Below are 22880 nucleotides of genomic sequence, written 5' to 3'. Positions count from 1 at the left end.
TTATTTCCCAAACGTGTTGTTTGTTTTCAGTTCTGTTTGTTAAACTATTAATTCTATTTACTTTAGGAAATCTGTTACGCAGTTTTAATGTTTCAAGAACAATAACATGATGCCATCAAAGTGCGATTATTAAACCTAAGTACGTATTTCGATCGAAATATTGTTATATATATTCAGATAAAAAATATTTATAGCATTTCTTTTCATTAAAGTATGCTATATTCCAATGATTAAAAATGTGCAAAAATTTTTCCGATTTGAAAATAGCGTTAGATAAGGCTATTTGTAAGATCAATTGCCTGAAACGCCTAAAAGCATTTGAAACGTATTTACATTTTAGCAATTCGACTTTTTAATTGAAAATTTATACTATTTTAAAGCTTTTGTATTTCGTAAAAGACTTCATTGCATGCACCATTATTTCTCTTAGAAAATATTTAAGAAAAGATTGCAGTATACCCCATATCAAAAATATTTATCTTACATTTTGAATTTCCCTTAAGGTTTAAAACACATAAGAATGTTGCCTAAAAATATACTCTTTCCTAGATCCTAAGTCCTTAAGAATCCTTAAAAAGTTCTCTAGAATCATCCGATGTTTTAAATGCATCCAAAATATTTCAAATATGTTGTTCAATTGTTTCAAATAGCGAAAGATCAAGTCTTTGCTTTTAGAGTTTTTTAAAAACTATTTTGTGCCTTTGGACTTACAAGTCATACTGATAATCCCCAAAAGCCATATAATATACGCTCCCTTATTCGACCGCCCACTGTTATATTTGACTGACACTAAGCTCTGTAGTCTGACATCTGAGAAATCGATTTTCAAAGTCAGCAGTTGTGTAAAGCTTAGAGAATTCTCCACATTTCTACTTTTTTGTCCTTACGTATTGGTGTTCATTGTTTTATGGAATTTTTTGTTAGCCTTTTAGATAATATATAATTTTATAAAAGCCAAAAGATTTCATAAACACTAACAATTTTTATAGAGCATGATGACAACATTTTCTGCAAAGTACAGAGTTTAGTAGAATTTACCTGAAACAGTGAAATATATTTTTTCAGGAAAATAATTTTCATCACAGTATATCACCACCCCTTATTTTTATCTCAAAATAAGGAGTCATGTTTCAGACTACAGATCCAAAAGTAACCAAAAACAGAAAATAAAATTATTCTTTCAAAAGAAAGAAATTTATTGATAAAATACGTAAACTTATATTACACTTATTTTCAATTATCGTTTCGTAAAGGATTTTAAAATGGAAAATAATGTTATTGAATGGATGCACTTTTCATTTTGCATGTATATGATGTACAGTTATTTTCTCTATTTCGGAACCAGACGGAAGGAACTAAGAAGAAACTAGTTATTCCGCTTTTATGTGATGAAACTTACAATTGTTCTCTCTCTGTGTGAAAAATATTATCACATTCGACTTTTAATCACAATATAAGTGACACGAGTTTTATTTCAATAAAATTATTTAACACATTAGTTTCAAAAGTATCTACAGATAAGCACCTTAGTGTTTTATATATTGATATCTCTTTGTGTTTAAATATTCTCATGCACGCAACTGAATGCAGTGTTACTTGAATTTTAAAGTTTAACACTTTTCATTTCTCCGCAGTACATAGTGATTCCAAAGATTGAGAATATGTTAGAAGGTTTTAATCTCTCGAAGCATTTAATGATTTATGCCAAAGGATAATCTTTTTTTTTTTTTTTTTTTTTTTTTTTTTTTTTACTTTATAGAGGTTAAGGTATTTCCATTTGTTAAGACCATGGAAAGCTGAAAGTAAATGAAAATTGAAAAACACGATCACAGAAATATTTTCTCTTCATTGCAAACACTAAAAGGAAATATTTTAGTTACATAACATTAGCCCTTGAAACAAGCTCCAAACAGGACTATGTATGTTTTTCTTAATGTCATAAGGAATATATATTTTTACTGTATGACGTGTAGTCTTCCGGCTTTTGTCTTGTTGGAACGCGATAGTTTTGTTCAAACATTTCTAATACTTCTTCACACTTCTTCTGTATAGCTGCAAACTCTCCAATTCATCTTGCCGCCATACATTCCCGCAACATCACGAATAACCTTTCTGGAATTACTCGATTTTGATTTTGTTCAAGCAATATGATGCCGATCAACAATGAAAGATTAACTCAATATTGAAGCTTTAAAATTTCCAATTGATTCTACAAATTTCAAGTTTTGGATAAATGTGCTACTTGTAAGTGTTTGTGGCTATTATGCAACCAGTTTGTTGAAGACATTAGTAACAGTTTATGCTCAAATACATTAATTGCAGAGGTTCTTGCTACAAAATAATATGCTTTTGATTTAATTTTATATTTTTCGGTACTTTTACGTTTTATTTAAAATGGAGATAAACAGTTACGCAGATAAACCTATTGTGCTTTACCACAATCATATATTCCAGTCCAATTCAATTACCATTTTACAATAATACTAAAGATTTTCACTAACCTTAGTTTTAGCCGGGCAATTCTTTTTGTTGCTTTTCAATTATTTTCTGGAAACAGAAGAATTTGATCCTGTAATGCATACGATTTAGTGAAGAGACGTATTTGACATTCTTAAAATGAAAACTAAAACGTTTGCTTATCAAGATTTCCCAATTAATATTTAGTTTATGCTTTGAGTAATAACCAGAACAATGTTTTTGAAAATATTGTAGTCTTTTTCCAAAATGTTGGTAAACTCGTTTCTTAACTAGCTTGATTTAAATCTTGGTGAAACCTTTCTTAACTAGACTTAAATCTTTGTAAAACTTTATCTTAACTGACTTGATTTTACTTAAATTTCTAAAAGTAGTGATAGTTAAAATATTTTTAAATGTGTATTTTAAGTTTTTAACTTGGAATTTTCTTAAATGTTTTTAGAAGCTACTGAATAATCACGTATGTGAATACATTATTAAACAATAAAAATCATAGGAATTTCCAACGTAATTCCCAGGCTTTTCTCTAAGGGAATCATTTAAGTGCAACGTTACGTACGAGAGTGCTACTCCTCGATAAAATTGGGAAACGGTTTTTGGCAAGAGACATTTTTCGCTTCAATTAGAACGTTATTTTGCAATCTACTGTGTACTACTTGTAGAAACCAGACTGGTTTAAATAAAAAAACTTATTATCCTGAATTATGGATTGCATATTTTAATGTCTAAAATGGTCATCATTTGTAAGCAAATAAACGTCATTCATAAATTATTTATTTTCTGCCACTTACGTATAAAAATATTCCATTTAAAATTATTTATATTAATTAAGGAACCGAATAGATCCCATTCTTCAAATCGCTTAGTACGGAGATTAGATTCACTGGTTTTAACTAGTTATCTTTAGCTTAATAGTTCTATGCAACAAAAGGTACCACCGAATCATTCTAGTTTAGGATACCTGTCAGATTTATTTTGTTACAAAATTGTATTATTGTCAAAAAATTTATTTTTATAGTACTAAAATATTTGTAACACTGGTATGCATTTAAAATGCTTCAGAAATAAAATTAGCTGAATATTATGTATAAGAGGGATGTGGTTAATAATTTGAACATAAATATTGCTTTTTGTCTCTAGATTTTAGATTTTCTAAGAGTAATACTCTCTATCTTTACATAAAATATTGTATTTTTATTATGTGAAACTTATATCTGTAGGGCTTGGACTTGAGCTACATTAATCAAAGCAGTGTTCTTTCAACTTTAATGGGTCAGCAGAGATTCATTTATAAAGACGAGAACAGCCATTAAAGACATAAATCAAAACTGAATGAAAAGAGTTATAAGTATATTCTTCGCTGACAGCAATTTGTTCTTATTATCCCCTTTGAACATCAAAATAGGCTCATGTAATCTTTGTCAAGGCCAAGCGTGTAAAGGCACAAGTTAGATGAAGTATTTCTTGATCTCAAATGTGAGTTTCCATATTTATTGTTAAAAAAAAGGAATATTTGTAAATCCATAGATTTCGTAGTTTCTCAAGATTACATATTTAAATTACATACTATATAATACTGACACGACACGCCGAATATTTTCAGGGTGGTAATAAATAAATATTTCAGAAAACACACAGCATGGAAATACACAAAGCTGGTGGAAAGTGTGATTTTGCTTTACGAAAAAAAGGAATGTCATATATCATTAAAATGGCATTTTTTAATTCACGTATTGACTTTTCCCTCCATTTATAAACATGTATGTGATGTACATGGTGAATGCTTCCATCTTGTGCGGTAAGGCGGCAAGAACCTAATAAGGGATGCAGAGCCCACCAACACTGGCTGCCTATTACTGGAATGTTATGCAAAAAGTCACTAAGGAAATTCTGTAGATACAAATAATGTGAAGGTAGCCTTGCACTTCGCGTATTATAATAAAACGTTGCATATTTTTATGATTAGAAGAAATAAATTGACAACTCTTATACTGTAGAGCTCTTACATTGTATTATACTTTGTAACCATATTTTACTCAAAGCAAACTCTTTTGGAACCTAATTTAAAGTTTTGACTGTCAGTTTCGAGCTCAATACTTCAAAACTGTGCGCGCGTGGGCGTGGAAGACTAATTTCTTTAAAGGAAACAAAACTTGTAAATTAATATTCAAATGTCTGATAATTTATGCATAATAATCGAAAGTTGCTGATGCTTTATATATTGCTTCAAATTTGTTAACTTTGTAAGATTCTAGCTAAATAAAAGTTATTTTGCTGGCTTGATCTCTATTGAATTGTGAAGGGACTATTCGCTAAGTTAAAGCTGTATCAATGACAAGACGTAAAAAGGGTGAAAAGACCCTTTTACTCAACTCAAGAAATAATTTACGTATCTGGCACGCTTGGTGCTTACAAATTTAGCCAATAATTTTGGCTGCAACTCAAAATAGAAATATAAAATTAAAACCAAGTCAAAGAACCATTCGAAGCTGCACAGAGATAATTAAGGCGAGTTAGCTCTTTGTCCAAGCACCGACGTACACAAGCCGGCACTAAGGATGCACGACCTTAAATTAGCAAGCTTAAATATCAGCGAAACAACGTGGCCGAACGGGACAACACGCTCTGTCTGAAGTAACTCTGACACCAGCTTAATTAGTATGTTTCGACCTTACTTTGGATATCACGGTATCATTATAGCAGAAAATGGAAAGAAGAGAAGATAGGAAAGCTAACTAACTAGCTGGTTAGTTTAAAACAAAAATAATATATCTTACAACTTAAATAAGAAAATATTCCTAAAGACAGTTTCTTCTCAGTTTATTAAAGTTACTGCATGTTTGTTCCTGATGTTCGTACTTTTATGCAACTTAAGTATTAAATCTTTTCTCAATCTACCCTACAGTAAAATAGATATGCTAGAAATTTAGATAAATCTGTTACCCGATTGTAAACTGCTTCTTAAAAATCATTTGTGAAATTGGAAAGATTATTTGATCTCTAACGCTTTTGCTTTAAATCGATGGCTTTTGATAGAATAAACGAGAGAAACAACAGGCTGTCTATTTATGTTGTTTATGCAATCAACTCGGGTGCAGCCATTAGACCATGGAGTCACTAGGGAATCCGAAGGCAGTGTCATAAAAGTATTATTAGCAATGTTCTAGATTTATAAGATTTTTAATAAAAATCTTCAAAATGTTAAATACTATATGCATCTGATACTATGCATTGCATTAAACTCATGGAATGTTGTTTCGCTAAGAAAAATTAGAAACTATTAAAAACCTCCAACTACGAATAAAAGAACAATTAGTTCGAGATGCAAGATTAACTAAAATGATTATAGACATGAATAAGAATAAGGAAAATGCCACAGTACCTATAGTGCATATTGTGAAACAGCGAAAAATGTCAACAAGTGCAGAAGCCATTCTATCGCTTGAAATGTTACAAGAAGTATGTAATTAGGAATCCAATACTGAAATTCCTTATTGACTACTGTCCAATATAAGAGAAAGAAATCTCTACTGAAATAAAAAAAAACTCTGAAGTCTAAACGCATATGTAATAATTTTTAAATAGCCACCTAGATAGAAAAGTGGTGAGTGATTCTGACTGACGTACCGAAGGGCCTGAGTTCGAACCCCGTAAAAAGCAAGGATGTAAATTGTCTGTCTTTACGTATTAGTTGCTTCTATAACAAAATGACCACTGCTTCTGGCCTTAATATTGACTGACCAACGCCAATATTAAGCCAAATGTTTTTGTTCTAATGGCTGGTGCCGGTCATTAGGAAAAAAAAATATGTATTATTTAAATACAATATTTTTACTATAGAAACCTAAGAATAAATTCATAGTAGAGGAAATATAATTTTAAAAATGTCTCTGCATTATACATATAACAGAGAGACAGAAATATTTGAGAAAAATATAAATTTTTCTCTGTTTTGTATCATTTCGGAAACCAAAACGTCGGAAGATTGAAATTTTATCGAATATTTTACCTGTTACTTTTATAACAACAATTATTTTTCAAATGGTAGTGGGACAGATGAATATAATTTATGTTTACAATATATGCTTAAATAAATAAAGTGTTATTATGTATGTATTTTTGCGAATAACTGCTTCTACATGAAAAGGAGCAAAAAGAAACAACGGAAAATAAAAATAAACGAATCGATATAATGTTTTCCCCAGAATTTGAAAAAATAGATTCATTTAAAGAATCAATTTATTTCATGTTAAATGTTAATTATATTTTTAATTCCTAAAATATTGTAATTTTAATCCCCATTAGTCAAACACAAATATGCAGACATTTATAAAACGAAAGAGTTTTGCTTACTTTAAGAATACCTAATTTTGTATTTATCTGTAAGACCTGTGTTTAATTTTAGAATTTCACCTTCAGTTCCCTTTATTACAAATAAATATAAAATTCTGAACTAAGGGTACATCCGACATTTATGATTCTGTTAAGAACAGCATTTCAGTCTTGAAAATTTTTATGAAAACCAATATATTTTTTTTCAAAACGATGTTTCTGGTAGTTATGTGTATTCTTAATCATGCCCATTATTTAGTTTAGTGGTGTTTAAAACATTTCACGCGTTTAGCCATTAAACATAGTTGCAAGTTCTGTAAGAAATTCCATTCATTCTGTAATACCACGAATCTGAAGTTCGGAATAAAATTTAATGGCATTAATTCTCTTTTCTTAATTATCTTTTTTCTCCCTAAAGGTAGGATAATTAAATCTAAACAATAAATAAAATTATTTTAGCAACACTTTTCTGTGAGTTATAGACATATTTTATAAAATGGGTCACAGTTCTTTAACAAGGTAACACTTCCGGCCGCAGTGTTGACTTCCGTATTATCACACATCCAGCAAACATGACGGTTGAAAAGAAACACAAACGTAAACTTTTTTCCCCCTTTCCGGAAAATGAAGATGTTGGCAAACACAAAAAAGATAAAAAATAAGTATTTTTTTAGTTCAGACGCGCCGCTTATCAAACAAAGTATTGTCGAAAGATAATGTCGAACGACCACGGCTTCATCGTCTTATTTTCTTTCATCAAGAATATGTTTGTATTCCGCTGTAGAGAAAAAACAGAACAGAAACAGTACGGTAACTGAAACCATGACATTTTTCTGATTCAATTGAATTCCCCTTTTTGGCAAAGTCTAAGCGTTAATCCTTGACAAAACATTTAATAAAACATTTAATTCGATGAAAGTGTTTTCTTACTCAACTTAGTTTTAAAGAAACTCCAGTACCATTCCTATGTAATCTACGTATGGCGAACTTACGGGTCTACGTACGTTAACTTTGAAATCCCATGAGTGAAATGTTTCGATAAGTGATAAAATGTTAAAGACAAATCTGAACTCTAATATTACATAATATACTTACTATATACATACTATGCAATATACATTCTACATGCTACAATCAAACCTACGCATGGAATTTTCAAAACGTATCTGTGGAATGTTCCGATAAATGATTTAAACGTTTGGAAAAAAATATCTTACTGTTTAATATTTTAAATGAATGTTTTATTAATAATAGATAAAATACATTTTCAGTGTGGAAAAATATTTGAGGAAATGTTCATGAAGATGCTATAAGCATCTTCATGAATTAAATGAAAGCTATAAGCTTTCATTTAGCACACTAGTTTTATACGCATCTATATATTAGGAAGACTTAAAAATAAATTAATTTTATATTAGGAAATTCAGTTAAAAATATTATGGAAATGTTACTGCTAGACTAATTTAATATCTTGAAAGGATAAAATTTTTACTACGATATATTCAATCAATTTTATCTTTCCATAACTTACTCACACAAATATGTTATGGAAATATTTGGAAAATCACGCTATCAAAAAATAAATTCGTATGTTTTTAACAGGCCTTGAATTTTGCCTGTACATTTTTGTACTTTTGTCAATAAGAAGTATGCTTTATTAAAAAAGCGCAACACGACAGAATCAAAAGATGTGGCACGAAATTTCGCTGTTTGATCAAATTTGAAGAGCTGATTCGAGGTGCGTGAAGAGCAAAGATTACTACTGCTAACTTTAACTTTTATTGTCAGTCGGTTCCGTGAGGCTGTTATTGTCGAAATCGAATTATGACACTTTCGATGGAAGGTTGGTCTCCAATTCAGTTCTTTTTATTTCATCTCTTTTTTCCTGGGAATATTTCACATCACTATGGCAAGACGAACAATTTCCCTCTTCTTTGGAAGCTAAAATGAAATGTTGTTAGGTATTTTAAAAAGGGATTATGAATGAAGTTTTGCGTTCCATTTTTCTGTGGTATTAAAGTAGCTATGATATATTTTAAAATACTAAATTCTTGGGACATAAGCACGAAAAGTGTTTTTCTAGGAGACACTTGAAATAAATAAAATATGCTAGCAAATTAAACTGTCTTGTAAGTTGTGAAAATCTTGGGAAGCCTAAATAATTAATTTTTGCTATTTAAACTACTATTGTATGCGATTTATATGTTAATTAAGCATATAGCTTCTTAATAACATTGCTTCGAAATGCTTATTCCTCGTGTAAAATTATGCAGAACTTAAGCTTAAACTTCCGTAGATATTACATAAAATTGTATTGTTTCCTATACAGCTCGTTCTTCTTTTTGAGTGTTAATTTGATGATAATGAGAGTTTTGGCGTAGTGTGAAACTTTGTTCCTTGACAAAAAGTTAAATATAAACATTAAGCTAAACATACACTTTAATGGGTGCTTTCTTTGAGCTCAGCAAACCCTATGAACAGTGTGCGTCAGCCTATGACATGAAAGAAATAAACATAACATGAAAAAGATGAAGGATAGATTACGAGAAATTTATTCCACTGGTACGTTGACAGACACTTGGCTGTAACAATTTCATATATCAGATCAAGGTACCACGCTGAAGAGAATTACGGTTACCGGCCATTTGGGACACAGTCTTTTCACACACAAAGACACTTTCTTAGCTTCTATTCCCGGACTATATAGCGTTGAACTTTACGCGTCTTCAGCATTGCGCAGCAGCAGGGAAGAAATGCAAATTTCTCAACATTTCCCAACACTGGCCCAGGCCACTTACAGAGACTGTGGCTAATTTCAGACTGGGTATAGGGCACGACTGCTTAACCGATCATCTCAGCAGAATGGGCATATTGACTACAGCCAATACAGCGTATTTATAAAACAGATGCTATGAATAAATAGCAGTTGTTCGTCTGTCCGGAACTTGACCTTAAGTTGCAACATAATGGTGCTTATATAATGGTGCTCTTGTTGTATTAGATGGCCAGAGATCTTATGTCCTGAGTACATCGTTGCTCCGCCTCTAATCACGGAAGATTTTTAAGATTTTAATTATGAAATTTTTGTTTTAATTTTGGTATTGTGAAGATTTGAATTTTAGAGCTATAATTTTTAATTGCTTTTAATACTTTGGGGATCTAGTTTTGAATTAAATGTTTTGTTTTTTAGAGTGACCTGATGTAAATGGATTTATTTCTGAATGAAGCTGTAAGAAACACCATTTTAAAGTAGCGTGTTGTATTGCGTGGGTAATATGTTTTCAATAATGAATAAAATCAATTCCCTTTAAGTTTTGAGCTCTGTGACTGCACAAGAATATGCAGGGAATTCTATGCTCGAAATGTCTCGAATTTAATGAACAGATACGCAATTTTGAAAGGCCATTCAATGACTTAGGAAATAAATTTCTTGGCATCTCAACATCAGATAGAATGTTTTACGTAGATAGTATAAAAAGAATTTAAAGATTTCATTTTGGGTCATTTTCGATATCATTATCAACATCAGAATGAATTTCGTCAATTTATTCACCATACTTTCATCGTTTTTATTTGGACGAGAAACATCATTATCACAGATCTTATATACTTCTATGGAAGACATTTTATTCACGAATTCCCATTTCTTAAATAGATACGAATCTCGTTGTTCGATTTCTCCTCTTCTCGACTAGCAGAAGTTCTTGCAAATAAGACTTTTCAGAAGCACTTAAAACTGCTCTGGAACTTCTATGTCACCGAGAAGAAAATTATAATGCATCGATTTCCGTAAATTTAATCAGCAGCTCGACTTCTATTTTATTAGTACCGATTTCTGTAAAAGCACATTTTTTCGCAGTTCTTTACAGTAAAGTATTTTAAAACTGTTGATGATAAGCAAATCTAATGTTTGAAGCTTGCTTGCACAATTAAAAAGAAAAAATCAAACTTTACATTTTACAGCACTAAATCTGAATGCTCTGTACAGTAAAAAGAAAAGGAAGGAAGGGAGAGTTTTTTTTTAAATTTTTTCTCGTTACATAATTTTTTTTATCTAATTTACATAAAAATCTTTCAAAAACTGTTAAAATGATCCACGCATTTTTGTTTTCCTGCGCTACGTAAGGAACCATTTTTTTAAGAAGGCAGTTCTTATATTTTATCAAGTAAGGAAAAACGCGTACAGCTGGTAATTTTATTACATAAAAATGTGAGTGGTAGGAAAATTTAGAATTTACTTTTTTAAGCAGGTTTTTATAATTAACACGTCAAATGCGAAAGAGCAAAAGCAGAATTTCACTGCACTTAGATTTAGTGCATCCAGATGCTTAAAAAAAGCGTTTAATTGAATATCTTTCTTTGTAGGATTGGATTTAATTATTCAGATTACTCAAAGCACACAAAAGCTACTTGCCTACGGGAAGGTATGCTTTCATGTAGTACTTTCTATAAAAAACTGGGTCACACTTGCTTTACACATGCAAACACCTATGAAATCTCCAATACCCCATACAATCAACCTGTTTCCATGACTTTAAATCACGTCGAATGACAAGTATTCAGAGATCTTAGACACTCGATCGGAGCATAATGCTTATATAAAAAGACATTGGATCAAATGAATATTTAAAACTTGCGAATAATTTTAAAGGTCTAGATTCCAGATTTGGAAAAATGCGAGCATTTCAAGAATTGTTGCCGAAACCCGAGTTTAGTCATTAGTTTTGTAAACTATCAACGATCATTTTTACATGTGTACCTAACATTTATTTGACAGCAGTTGATGAAGAAAGAAATTGCTGCTGAAAAGGTATTTAAGCAATATTTCATTGCTACTGTATGGTTACTATAATTCGCTAAACATTGAATATTATTTTAGTATTTTATTAAATATGAAACATATACTCTTATTAAATACGAAATTAAAACTGCGAACTTATAATAAATAACATGAAAACTTTTATATAAACTTTGTAAGTGAAAGTTGCATTAAAAAGAGGTGAAAATAATTTGAAATGGATTGTAAGTGATAAAGCAATAATTGGATGATTATTTAAGATACTATTTCTTCTTTGCATTTGCAGTCATGAAATTTTAAACTTTAAATAATCTAAAAACAGTTTCAGATAGATCAAGTAGGTATTTGTAGGAGCAAGAAAAGTGAAAAATCATTTTTCTTGCTATGTCCTCGCTAGTATTCGAACTCCATATTTTCCGACTGCAAGCCGGATGTGCTATCAGTTGCACCACTAAGCGAAGCAATAAGTAGGAAACAATTCCTTATATTCTTGTCCCTTATATGGCAACTGGGGCGGAAGGGAGTGTAGACGTGAAATTCAACTGGCGACGAATGATAGTTCACTGCATTTTAATTGAGCTCCCCTATAATGTGCTTAGGTATTTATGGGAGAAAAAACACGAAACATCAGTTATCGAAACATCAGTCGAATATCGATCGATATTCGACTTCTAAATCTTCTTGTTTACCTGATTTTTTATCAAATACACCCCAATAGAACTCAATGAGGGAGGCGGAAAATTCTTTATGCAGCTCTCAGACATAAATGAGTTCCTTCAATATGTGTAGAGATTGTAAGTCATTATATAAGCGGAACTACTATATTGAAAGTAATGCAAATTTTTTCCACAAGACAGAAAAATGCTGCAATCTCTACTAAACTGAAAACTTTTGCTTCTAGCGAAAATTACAGTTTAATACATATTATACATATGTACAAGGGGCAGGTTTTAATATGTTTGGCGTTTGCTTACATAATTATATAAAAAGGTATCTGTTTCGCTTTTGCAGATATATGATACTGCAAAAATGTTGGTCTTTTGTCTCACATTGTTAAAACAATTTTGATTTAAAAAAGATGAAATTTCTACCGTAGTTATGTAATAGGCATTAATTAAAAGAAATTACTATGTTTTAGAAATTTAAGCGCTTTTATTTTTAAAAAGAAATGCCTGACTATAACAAGGATGAGGGTCAGGTATAAGAGAACGAGAATCTTATTGATCGATAGTAAAAAATATGAAAGACGTGAGTTCTTCGATTTTAAAAAAATAGGAAGGATTATATTTGTCAGTAGAGGAATCACTAACAAGTGCAATCAGAGATCTTACCAATGCTACATTGTTACCATTGTTACATTGCAACATCATGTCTTAGACATCACGTTCAAGAAAAATCTAAAACCTCTCAGAGCGTAATTCTACAATAAAGCATAGAAGGAATATTTTTTGCTGAATTTGGTATGTTTCAGCTCATTTTATTCCTGTCACGGAGGAATTTTTCTCAAAATCCTTTCTTGAAAAAGTCGAAATTTAATTTTGAAACGAAAATTTTCAGAAGGTAGGTGTAACAAGCATGCAAATTTTGTCAATTTCTCTCTCAACTAGCTTCGCATAGAAACCATCAAATTAAAAGCTTATGAAGATTCTACTTAAGACTTATCAGGATTCTACTACTATACACGCATACAAAGGAGACATTAAAATCAGCTAACTGTAAGCATTGCTTCCTCAAGTATTGATTCTAAATTTATTTTTCCAAGTTTCTCCAAATAAGTGAAAGTTTTATGAAAACAATATTGATATTGAGGATGAAAGAGTTTTTTTAATATAAAAATCGACTTTTTATTTGGTGTTTGTAAAAATAAATATTCAATATGTTTTACTAATTTAAATGCAAAATAATTCAATGTACATGCGTGCCTGTAAGCTCAAAAGATTTTTCAAGGCCAGTTATCGCGATTGTTGTTTCCGTAGTGAGTGGAACATCACTTATTATTAACTTTATAGCTGTCTTCGACGTATTATTCGTTTCTAATATCTCCAATTTTACACATAAATGAATGGGATCGTTTCTATTTGATTACTGGAAGCATATTTTATTAACTGTAGTTTTTGCTTTATGGAGGCAATATAGAATTGAAATAAAGCCTCGAACCACAGTTTCTGAGCAATTTGTACAGCAATGTGTTCATAATGAAAGTTTTAAGATTGATTGCCTTCTGGGACGCTAATTGCTCTCAGTAATTCTAATGAGGCTTTATTGATTACTCTTACATATGTAGGTGGGCAGCCGTTTATAATCGAACTTTTACTAACTTTTAAGGTTTTTTTAAGAAGTTTTTTGTAGATTTTTAAGGAAGCTTTTCCGTTTATAATTCAAAAGAAGAAATTTTCGTAGCTGAGATAACAAAGATAAAAATATATGTACTGCTAATCGAGGCTTGTAAAAATATTCCATCTTAGAGTGAGGAAATAACGAAATCTACCAACACGAGAAATTACTGAGTTATAGAACTTAATGGAAATGTATATACAAAGGATAATCTAGGTAAATATCAAAAAGAATTTGAGATTTTATTTTTCCATTTGACAAGAAAGTTAGAAAGATGGTGCTAAATAAACCATTTGGCAACTTTTCACATATTCAGTGTTTGGTGTACAAAGATCGAATATTTTGCCTGCGTTGAAATTGAGCTTTGACGTGACTGCAAAGACGTTTGGTCAAAAGTTATATTCAGTACCTAATCTGCTCTACAAAGAAAGTAAACGCTCCATCAGATATTTCGTACCTACATTTATTACATTTTAAAGAACAGTGGTTAAGCAAACATCGTCTACATCTTTTCAAATGATTCTTTGTTATGGCATAAGTTATCCCAACTGCTAACTGCAGTTCTTGAAAAATAAATATATTCCTACAGCAAACTCTCATGTGACTCAGACAGGGTAGTGAGTAGCAGAAAATGAAAAGGAAGTAAAAATTCGTGGGACTTCTTTAACCAGCGTTTGGCAATTTTGAATATTGACTTCCCTATCGACATAAAAATAAGCTTTACCTACCGGAAGACAGTTCCTGGAATAGCATCGCCAGCTTTCATTCTGGCCAAAATTGTTAGAGAAAGCTTCCCTTTTTTCCTGATTCACCTTTTTACAGCTGCTACTGGCAGATGACTTTGCTAGAATAAGAGTGAATTACTTTCTGAAGAATTTTTCTCACAGCAGGATATGGAACATCTAACTGCCTCGCTGCTCCCTATGGGCCGCTTGATCCGTCTGCATTATTCATAGACGGGTCCACGATAGTTGTAGAACTTCCTGCATTACCTGAGTTGAGACAATCTTTTTTTCTTTGCAGCCGTAACGTAAAGATCTAGTCTCAGAAAATGTCTGAGACCAAGTAATGTAAAGGACCTTCAAAAAATAATATTACATGCTTAAATTCATTAAATGCGGCTGCTGCAAAGCACGCATTAACGTAGAACAATTTATTAATTACAGCATAATCAAGCAATATGTGGCACTTTTAAAGAAAATTTAAAGAAACTTTTTGAGGAGCATTTCCTCCTTATTACTGCCAATGCTAAAAGAAATGGTGATTTGAGAACATGTCCTCTACTCGCTTAAATGCATTCGCTTAAAAAAACTAAATTAAACATCTTAGAGCAATTAAATTCCGTTCTCAGTTTCTGCAAAGTTTTAAAAAGAAAAAAAAATTAATTGAATTTTCATTTATCCTGGTTTACGTCTTCCGTACTTTTTCTTAAAATTTACCACTTGTAATAGAGTTTTTGGAGTCTCTAGTGGAATGCTCTTTCTATCTCTTTAAGAGTATGTATACAAAATTTGTGCTGTTCCACTTATTACTGGAAGTTTCAGAGAGTTTCAATCGGAAAACTTTGATACTGTATACAGTCATTTAATTATGAATATTTATGAAAGCTAACCTTTATAAGAAAGGATTTCATTCATAAATTGCGAAGTTATTTTTAAACAAGCCGTGAATGTTACATTAAACTGAAGCAAAATCAAGTCAAATAAATTTTGCAGGTTTAACACTTTATAAGGTACTTTCCCCGCCCTTTTCCGCATGCCTTAGAGGTGTAATTACAGGCTTACTCGACGCTTATTCGAGCTGATCAGGGTTCGAGTCGCGGCAAGAACTGTGCACATTTTTCCTAATGACTATACAATGGCACCCGAACTAAAAGATGGAAGGATGATAATACGTCACCACCAGGAATTGGTGATTGGGTCCCCTCATCCCAAGCCATCCTTTAAAAGAGGGAGTATATAAGATATTTCCCCCTCCCTTTCCGCTTGCTTTCGTGGTGTAATTGGAAGCATGCTCGACGCGTATTCGAGAGGTCGAGGATTCGAGTTCCGGCGAGGGAAGTGCGCATATTTTTGTCTTCTGCTTCAAAAAACCCAAATTACTAAACAACCTACAATGAGAAACTTCGAAGTTAAATAGTGTGAGACTGCTTAACGGTAAAGCAATGTCACACAGAATAATTAGTGTCCTAAATATTTTCATGATTTCATGGGATCTCAGGTGCTCGATAAAACAATTAGTGAAACTTTGAGTTAGATTAAGCCGTGAGATTACATTTATAGAGCAAAAAATACTGAATATCTATAAATGATAATGAAGTAACAAATAAGCGTTTGCAGTTGTCAGATATAATGGAATCTCACTATTTGTTAAAGACTGAACTAAGAAATTTTTAACGTGCAAAATCATTAAAGGATATCGCTTGTTTATTGTCAGATTAGCCTTTTATGAGGGCCAATATTCTGCTGTTTTAAGACTTTTCAAGCTGTCAGCAACAGTCTAAGAAGCTGTTGAATGTTTTCATAGGCTTTCAATATTAACTCTGACAGAAAGTGAGAAAAGGTTCACCAAATTCTTAGGGGGAAAGGGGAAAAGCAAACTTGGTAACATGCAACATGGAATAATAAAAAAAAATATAATTTACTAGACAAATAATTTTACATTTTATATATGATAAACCATGTTAAGCTTTGGAATTTTAGTATTACATTAATATTATAGGTTTTTAAGACAATTTTTGACATAAAATATACTGCTCAGATCTTTCTTTTTATCGCATTTCAAAATGTACGTTAAATGTACGTTAATGGATTAATTTAATAATGATAACATTGAGAGAAGTACATTTCCTGTTGAATTAATTGTAAAAAAATATTCAGTACGAAATAAACTTTTGCGTTGTTATATCATATGATATTGAAAGAACCAGTACTTCAATTTCAGCTTCAGATTTTAAAACATTTGTCTTTAAAACAAAGTTCAGATGTCTAAAGAAACAGAAAACTTCTTGTAAATACACTGCTGGCCAGCGTAAATGCAACACGCTGAAGGAAGCATGCAAATAACATGAAATTTACAATATGCATTAGAGGAGGTGAGATATGCAAATGATTAGAATTTCAGCGCAGACGCACGTCACGCATGCTTGTGGCGCCACTTCAAAGCGCTATTTAAGGCTTGGAGTTTTCGACGATTTACAGTTCGGCAATTGTGTTTTTCTTGTGTTTTTTTCAACAACAACAACAAAAAAAAAAAAAAAAAAAAAAAAAAAAAAAACGATCAATTATGCCTCGTAGTAAACAGCGATCATCGTTTGATCAAGTATCCGAGTTCGACAGAGGAAGGATAGTGGCCTACCGAGAGTATGGATTATCTTTCAGGGAAATCGGTAGTCGTGTTGTACGAAACCAAACAACTGTAATGCGGATATGTGACCGTTGGATGCAGGAGGGTACGACGGACCGACTTGTTCAATCGCATCCACCTCAGTGCACCACTTCACGTGATCAGAGGAACATTGTGCGCATAGCAGTGACGGATCGCTCAGTCACATCACGAACCATAGCTCATAACATTCAGTCTGTAACGCATCATCCAGTATCTGCGCGTACCATTCGACTCCGTTTACAGCATTAAGGTGTAGAGGGTGTGTCCGCAAGATGTCCATTGCTTCGTCCAGCCTTTAAGCAGAACCACAGACGTCTCCGCCGCCAATGGTGCCAATGAAAGAAGGAAGTGGACGGCAGAATGGAATGGAACTGTCTTTACTGACTAGTCACGCTTCTGTCTGCAACACCACGATGGTCAGATTCGAGTCTGGAGACACCGTGGAGAGAGGATGCTGAACAGCTGCATTATGCACCGCCACACTAGTCCTGCACCGGGTATTATGGTATAGGGCGGTATTGGATACCACTCTCGCACTCCTCTAGTACGCATTGCCGGTACTTTAAACAGCCAACGCTACATCTCCAAGGTGTTGTAGCCAGTTGTCCTTCCTTACTTTCAGGGCTTTCTCACAGCCATATTTCAACAGGATAATGCGCGACCACACGTGGCACGCATTGTCCAAGGGTTCTTCGTCAATCGCAGATTGAATTGCTTCCCTGGCCGGCTCGCTCTCCGGATCCTTCGCCGATAGAAAACATGTGGTCCATGGTTGCTGAACGATTGACCCAGATTACATCTAAAGCTGTCACATCAGATCAACTTTGGCAACGTGTGGAGGCTGCTTGGTCTGCTGTACCCCAAGAACACATCCAAAGTCTCTTTGAATCAATGCCGAGGCGTGTGGCAACGGTGATCTCCAACAATGGCGGCTACTCTGGCTGCTGGAAGGAACCACACTTCGCAGAAGTCTATAAATTTAATCGTTTGATACTTGGTCAACATGTTATCTACTAAATAAATTTTGTTGTGATGCCTCTTTGTTGTTTTTCTTGTTGTCTCCTTTGTTGTCTTTCTTGGTGTTGCAATTTGGGTGGCCAGCAGTGTATCTATATCGGTCTGTTTCTCTCTTTTTAGGAACTTTGATGCTTTAGTTGCATATTTTGGTGTTCAGCAGGCTATTATCCTGCTCTTAGCAGAGCTTATTACGGAATCGCACCAGGAGCCGCACAAATAACGGCTCTTTATAATTCTTTCACCATAAAGATGTGAATACATGATATTAATAAAAGGAGACACCTTGTCTCTGCAGATTCGGTGCCGAATTTAAACGCCAGACGGCGCTGAGTTGAACCTGGTGAAATTCTCTCTGACATGTTGGTTTGTAGTTGGCCTTGAGACGTGTTGAATAAACGACAATGATGTATTTAAAGACGAAAACACTACTGTAATTATCTAAACTAAGTAAACTGACTTTATTGTATTATATAATTGTAAAAATGTGTACATAATGAAATTAGAGGTGTTGTCTGATTTATGCCTGTGATTTATGCCTTATGAAACTGCGTAGATTTATGCCGCCCACAAGAGATCCTAGAGTTTTCGTCAGAATTGAGATACCAACTGGTATGGTGAATAACTATTTGAATTACCGAACAAAAAACTTGAACATGAATCTAGAAGGTACGTGAACTTTTTTTTCATGTATGACAATGATTGTAAATGAAATTTAAATTATTTACGTTTCATTGAAGAATTGTAAAGCAAATAAGGTTAGAACTTTATATAAATTTATTTTTGATTCTAATGGTGATAAGTCAAATCGAAAAAGAATTAGGAATTTTTCTGGTTTTCACTTTGCTTCAAATCGAGAAGTATTTCAACAGAAATCAAAATATATAGAAGAAAGCTTTTCATTTAATGAGCTAGTCACAGTTTCTAATATCCTAAGCATTTCATTCGAAAGCTATAAATCAGAGCTAGCAAAAAAAAATTATTTTTATTTTGTGATATTGAAACACAAGCTTAAGATATAAATGACGCCGACATGTCTAGCTGCGTTGAATCAGAAACAGAACTAGAAAGAAGCGAAAGAAAACGATTTTTCAATGCAGTGCCTATATTTTTTAGAAGAAAAATTACGTTGATTCTTCTATACAGTGTGATTATACTTGTAAAAATGTTATGAATGGAAATTCTATAATTCAGAGTGTCAACATTAATTATTCTGATAGCGGAAGAATGATTACAAAGTTTAATGCAGGATCCCATGAAAAATGTTGTTCGTTGATTATAACATTTTGAAAATACTTCTAAATTATTGAATTTGTCGATTTAACAAAAAGTTATCTTCGCAAAATGATCACTTTGCGGGAACGCTGCATTATTTGTTCGAACAAAACAGGAATTTAATTCATGGCCAAAATTGAGAAAGCCACAATTCTCTTTTGAAAACAATTCCGCTCATTTACGTGAACTGTTAAACCAAAAGAAAATGAGGAATACTGAATCGGCTCAAGAATATTTCTTTAAAGATGAAAGAATTATGTAATTTTGGGAAACAGATGACGCTGACTTAATGCATTATTTTACAAAAGGAACATGAACAAAAGTACGGATGTAAAAACTTATTTGAATTTAAAGAAAAACTGAAACTGTGAGAAGTAATGAGAGACGATTTTGCAAAAGGTAAAGGTGCTATCGATAGAACGAAAACGAAACATGATTTTAATAACAGAGCTAACTTAAAAAACGAAAGTGTGAATAAACGTAGAGTATGATGGTAAATTTGATATGAACTATAAGTCGTAACGATTAAATTTGTCTTAATTGTGGTTTAAAAAATCATATTTTTAAACACTGTATTTATGAAGACAAGGGAATTAAATGTTTTAAATGTGAGCATTCCGAAGCTTTGTGGCTCCAAGCTTTGGAATGCTTTAAAACAAATTCGAATCCAGAAGTAGCCGTTTTTATATTAATGTTGAATCGAAATTGAACGAAGTGATGATGATTGCTAATTTAACGGTAAAATCGTTAATAGACACAGGAAGTCAAGCAAAATTGCTTAGAAAATTTTTATTCGATAAATTAAATGTTGAGGACTTACGCCCTTCGAAATCTACTTTGATGGGATTTGGAAAATGCCGAGTGGAACCGTTTATAATCGTTATAGTATGTTTTAAAGAAGGTAATACAATTGATAATATTAAGTGTAATGCTGACATTTGTGTAGTGAAAACGATGTTATGTCTTACGACGTCATCGTAGTACTCAATGTGTTAATGCAGGGTAAAATCCTAATAAACGAAAATGGATTTACGGTTAAAAATATATTTCCATGCGTAAAAGAAACAAATACTGAGCTTCTAATTATTTCTTTTTCCAATTGATTAACGTACGATGAAACTGAAGTAAATATTGAACCTGATGTTCCAAATATTTTCAGAGATAAGGTGAAAAAATTAGTACTGAGTTATGTACCGTGTAAAACTAAAATAACGAAAACATAAATAAACATTTTAGTAAAAAAACGAATTTATATTTCATCAGCCACGCAAGATGCCATTTTTAGAAAAAAGGAATGTTAAAGTTCAAGTGGCTGAATGGTTAGCACAAGAAATAGCAGAACCTAGTTCTTCAGAATATTGCAGCCCGTTTATAATCGTTATCGGTGGCTCATTAACAAATTATCGGTGCGACATTAAAGAATGATGTTGGCCACAGAGTTGTCCAGAAATGAGGTGTCGAGGATGGCACACTCTTTGGAGCACTTCCATGGCGGCTTTAATGCGAGGGCAAATTTAGCTGTGGTTAGCCGTCTCAAGGGCGCATTGATTCGGTATTGGGAAGGGATAACTATATTTTCATCAGTTGTGTCAATTTTGTCGCCACATTGTTTTATGAGAGCTTTTGTGACGAAGGCGTTTTCTCATGCATTACCTTCGCCGTTGCTGCGACCTTTGGTCTAGATAATAATGAATTCCTTGTTGCTAGTATGGATGATGCTTCCTATTCGTTTCACTAATGACAAGTTGAAGTAATTCTTGATTACATAAATTGAGGCTTGACTGTTCGTGCTGATGTAAATGGTGTCTTTCGGGAGCGATTACGATAGATCATGCTGGAACGGATTGCAGTCCGCTGAGCCTAGTATACGCTGTTATTTTGATGAAGATGGCCATGTTGAATTATGCCCTGAAGTTGATGTAATGGTGATGCCGCATCTGACCTTTTCCTCATTTCTTGAACTATATGTATAGTCTCAGTATTCGGTATCTGGTGGTTATTGAGTCTTGCTGCAATGAAATTTGTTGAGTGTTCTTGCCGGCTGTTAGTCAAATGTTTTGTTTTTTCTTCATAATATTATAATTTGAAGGTGACAATTTTAAAGGTTGCAGTTGTCTTTAATTGGAGAATTATATTTGCTTTGACTTAGGCTTCAACTTAAATAAGAAAGGGGAGAACGTGTATGTAGAGCATTTTTAGATGTGGTGGGGGAACACTGCTGTTAAACTTATTAGGAAAAGACGTTGGACTGAGTTGAGTGTGCTAAGTTTTCTGGCCGTCATGGGGAAAGCCCCGATAATACCGTCATAAGTGACGATCTTGTTTATTACCGTTCGAAAGAGCAGTTTAATTATGTGGTGATTAAGGCCCAAAGTGTAGCCTCTCATCGTGCTATTTTAGTTGCTATTTTTTTCCTTTCTTGGAGATGAATAAATATAGATAAATGTTTGGTCGCTGGTTAATTACAGATAGTTTATAATTTTAATGTATTTGCTTCTATTGCTGTCTGGTTTTAACGTTGGATTTCTAGTAATTTTGCTGCCATGCTTGTGAATGATAAGGGCTTAGATTTTATATCGGAAGTTTGGACTTTTATGCTGTGGCAGATATTATTAAATATGTCTAGGGTTGTACTGCAGTTTGTTTCGAGTTGTACATTTATTGAATCATTTACAACCTCGAGTCCTCGGATAATAAGTTCTCGGAGAGTAGCTATATATTTTGATGGCCCTGCATCTTGTTGAACGCTTGCCTGATGGCATAGGCCACCACAGGGAATGAAACACGTTCAGTAGATCCAAGTTAATTTTAGGTTTTCGTTTTGTGTAATTGAATCTGTGGCACGTATTTTGTATAGAAGCGTTTGTTATTGGATTAGAATCTTGAAGGTTAGCAGATTGATTACCTGTGAGCAGGTAAGCAACTCCCTTTTTTCTTTGAAAATTTGAAAAAAAAAACTGAGTTTCAACATTGTGATTACTCAATTTTAAACATGAAAGTTTTAGGCAAACTGAAGCAGAAACGCACAAATGAACGCAGAAGCGTTACGAATTTAATTACAAAAGAATCGTTTTTATCAGAAAATATCGAAAACACAAACATTGAGTAATTGCAAGAAATGAATGAAACAATTCTCGAAAGAGAAAACACGTTGAAAATGTTCAATTCACAAATCGAAACTCAGATAAAAGATGCTAAAGAATTTGAAAAAGATATTTCTGCAAGTGATAAATGTAATGAACAAATTATATCTACAGAGTTTAGA

Source organism: Stegodyphus dumicola, chromosome X1, assembly GCF_044657685.1.
Source record: "Stegodyphus dumicola isolate Sdum_Otavi_A_Nest chromosome X1, ASM4465768v1".
Lineage (NCBI taxonomy): Eukaryota > Metazoa > Arthropoda > Arachnida > Araneae > Eresidae > Stegodyphus > Stegodyphus dumicola.
The sequence above is the reverse complement of the archived record's forward strand: the minus strand, read 5'-3'. Positions refer to the sequence as shown.